Raw genomic sequence first — 4,213 nt, forward strand, 5'->3', positions numbered from 1 at the left:
TAAAAACCGAAACTAATCTTAATCTTAACATCTAGATATACAGCAAAATGTTAACAGTTCTGATATCTCAATAAATCTATGCTTGTAGTTTACAAAATTGGTAGCAGGTTTCACATCTTTATAACTTCTTTTTAAATTCATATCATTAGTATCTTCCAAAGTTATTAAATACTCTGAAAACATGGTTTTTAATGGTTCCATAATGTTCCTTTGTATAGATCTTCCTTTTTTATCCTAAAAGGCTTATGACGATAAATAAAATTAGTTTACTCTCATATATGGATTTATTGAGCTAGTATAAAACATTTTTTCAAATAATATTTAATGACATGGAGATCTACATATGAGATAAGAAGAATGTGTGAGAAAGCAGGATATTGAAACAAAATTGTGGCTCCAATTTTGTAGAGAAAAAAAAATTAAAAGGTTTTTGTGGTATATATTTGCAGTCTTTCTGATTATAAATGTACTGCATGCTCATGTGGAAAATATGAAAGATAGAAAAGAAAGTATCTATAATTTCACCTACTTCAAGTCACAGGGCTCTTATCAAGATTAAATGAAAATGTCTGTATGTCTTTTATTCCTGTATCCTACTTACAAGATGGCAATATAAACCAGGGAAGTCTAGGCTCCTCATTCTCACTCCTCCACTCTATACTGGTGAGAAGAGAAAGGCTCATATCATCATGGGTAAAAAAGGCCATTAATTCTTCTAGAAGTGTAGGAAAGCAGGGAAGAGAGGTGCAAGGAAGCAATTCGGGCTGCCTCTACATTACATTACCTTCCAAGGCAGGGAAAGAAAAACCTAATCCTCATACCATTTAATAGCTGATTGGGCAGAATATGTGTGGATCCTTCAATTCCCCATGTTTCCCAGGCCAAAGGCTTTTGAGATGAGATAACTCTCCAGTACTATATTATAAGAAAGTAATTCCAAGGAAGCAATTTCAAGTAAGCAAGAAAACTACATATACTAAAAGGTACTTCTAAACTCTTTAGAATTACATAGTGGTGTGTACATATTCACACATATATACAACCTACACAGTGAAAGTCAGAAGGTATGTGTAAATGTCATGTCATTATGTTCCACAAATAATGCTCCCAAGTAATTCCCCAAACCAAGATGTGCCAAGTTATTTTTGCTTAGAAGAGCAATTGACAGGTGGGAGAAGACCACCCACCAGGCACACAAATTCAGGACAGTTAACTCAAGCTCTTTGGTTATATACTTTAATGGAATTCTTGCTCACAGCCCTACAAAGCAATCTGAAGAGACAAAGAATTTCCAGTATCCTTCTTTCTCTAGAACTATGATTCTGATGTTTAAATCACTCCCTAGCATTATGGATTCAATGAGTCTCACTACACTAAGATGTAATGTTTACTTTGTATGTCTGCCCACTAGACTACAAACACATTCAAGAAAGGACTTTTATCTCACTTGCCTTACTCAGAATAGGTACTCAATAAGTATTTGTTATATGAATAAATAAGTGGTTTCAACTGCCCTGCTCCAACCCAAAGAAATCCTCCAAACTGAAACAAGTGGTCTTATACAAGCCTCTGAAGACTGCAGTTCTGGTGACTTAAAATCTCCTAGGGCAGCTTTATTTATCCCGTCAAAACACCCAGATTACTGATCCTATAAATATGTGTTTATAAGTCTGAAAATGATAAGGAGAACACCATCAAATGCAACATAGTCATACCTCGGAGATATTGTGGGTTCAGTTTCAGACCACCACAATAAAGTGAATATTTCAATATAGGAAGTCACACAAATTTTTTGGTTTCTCAATGCATATAAACATTATGTTTACATTATACTATAGGATAATGTGTGTGTAATAGCATTATGTTTAAGAATCCGAGGTATATAACATACCTTAATTAAAAATACTTTATTGTTAAAAAGTATTAACCATTATCTGATCTTTACAAGTCACAATCTTTTTGCTGGTGGAGGATCTTGCCTCATTGTTGATGGCTGCTGACTGATCAGGGTGGTGGCTGTGAAGTTTGGGGTGGTGTGGCAATTTCTTAAAATAAGACAACAGTGAAGTCTCTGCATCCATTAACTCTTTTCACAAAAAATTTCTCTGTATCATGCAATGCTATTTGATAGCATTTTACCCACAGTAGAACTTCTTTCAAAATTGGAGTTAATCCTCTTAAACCTGCTGCTCCTTTATCAATTAAGTTTATGTAATATTCTAAATCCTTTGTTGTCATTTCAACAATCTTCAGAGCATTTTCACCAGGAGTAGATACCATCACCAGAAACAACTTTCTTTGCTCATCCATAAGAAGCAACTCCTCATTCATTTAAGTTTTATTATGAGAGTGTACCAATTCAGTCACATCTTCAGGCTCCACTTCTAATTCTAGTTCTCTTGCTATTTCTACCACATCTGCAGTTAATTCCTCCACTGAAGTCTTGAACTACTCAAAATCATCCATGAGAATTGGAATAAACTTCTTCCAAACTCCTGTTAACATTGATATTTTGACCTCTTTCCATGAATTATGAATGTACTTAACTTGCATCCAGAATGGTGAATCCTTTCCACAAGGTTTTCAATTTGCTTTGCCCAGATATCAGAGGAATCACTATCTATGGCAGCTATAGCCTTATGAAATGTATTTCTTAAATAATAAGACTTGAGTGTCAACATTATTCTTTGATCCATGGGCCGCAGAATAGATGTTGTGTTCGCTGGCATGAAAACAACATTAATCTTATTGTACATCTCCATCAGAGCTCTGGGTGACTAGGTGCATTGTGAATGAGCAGTAGTATTTATTTTAACATCTTTATTGAGGTATAATTGCTTTACAATGGCTCGTTAGTTTCTGCTTTATAACAAAGTGAATCAGCTATACATATACATATATCCCCATATCTCCTCCCTCTTGTATCTCCCTCCCACCCTCCCTATCCCACCCCTCCTGGTGATAACAAAGCACTGAGCTGATCTCCTTGTGCTATGCAGCTGCTTCCAACTAGCTATCTGTTTTACATTTGGTTGTATATATAAGTCCATGCCACTCTCTCACTTTGTCCCAGCTTACCCTTCCCCCTCCCTGTGTCTTCAAGTCCATTCTCTATATCTGCGTCTTTGTTCCTGTCCAACGAGCAGTAATATTTTGAAAGGGATCTTTGTCTTCTGAATAGTAAATGAACATTGGCTGCAACTTAAAGTCACCAGCTGCATTAGTTCCTAACAAGAGAGTCAGTCTGTCCTTTGAATCTTTGAAGTCAGACATTAGCTTCTCCTCTTCAGGTGTGAAAGTCATAGAGGGCATCTTCTTTCAATATAAGACAACTATGTCTATATTGAAAATCTGTTGTTTAGTTAGTGTAGCTACCTTTGTTGATTATCTTAGCTAGATCTTCTGTAAAACTTGCTGCAGCTTCTACACCAGCATTTGCTGCTTCATCTTCCACTTTGATGTTTTGGAGATGGATTCTTTCCTTAAACCTCATGAACCAACCTCTGCTAGCTTCAAACTTTTCTTCTGTAGCTTCCTCACCTCTCAAAGTCTTCATAGAATTGAAGAGAGTTAGGGCCTTGCTCTGGATTAGGCTTCAGCTCAAGGGAATGCTGTGGCTGGTTTGATCTTCTATCCAGACCACTAAAACTTGCTCTGTATCAGAAATAAGGCTGCTTTTATTTTTTATCATTTGTGTGTTCACTAGAGTAGTACTTTTAATTTCCTTGAAGAACTTTTTTTTTCAATTCACGATGTGGCTGTTTGGCTCAAGTGGCCTAGTTTTTGGCCCATCTTAGCTTTTGACATGACTTCCTCACTAAGCTTAATCATTTCCACCTTTTGATTTAAAGTGAGAGACATGTCTCTTCCCTTCACTTGAAAACTTAGAGGCCTTTGTATGGTTATTAATTGGCTTATTCAATATTGTTGTATCTCAGGGAATAGGGAGGCCCAAGGAGAGGGAAAGAGAGGAGGGAGTGGCCAGTTGGTTAAGCAGTCAACACACACACAACATTTATCCATTAAGTGTGTCATCTTATATGGATGCTGTTTGTGGTGCCCCAAAACAATTATAATAGTAACATTAAAGATCACTGATGACAGATCATCATAACAGATATAACGATAATTAAAAAGTTAAAAATATTGCAAGAATTACCAAGATATGACACAGACATATGAAGTGAGCAAATGCTGTAGGAAAAGTGGTGCC

The sequence above is a fragment of the Hyperoodon ampullatus genome, assembly GCF_949752795.1.
Source record: "Hyperoodon ampullatus genome assembly, chromosome: X".
NCBI classification, from domain to species: Eukaryota; Metazoa; Chordata; class Mammalia; order Artiodactyla; family Ziphiidae; genus Hyperoodon; species Hyperoodon ampullatus.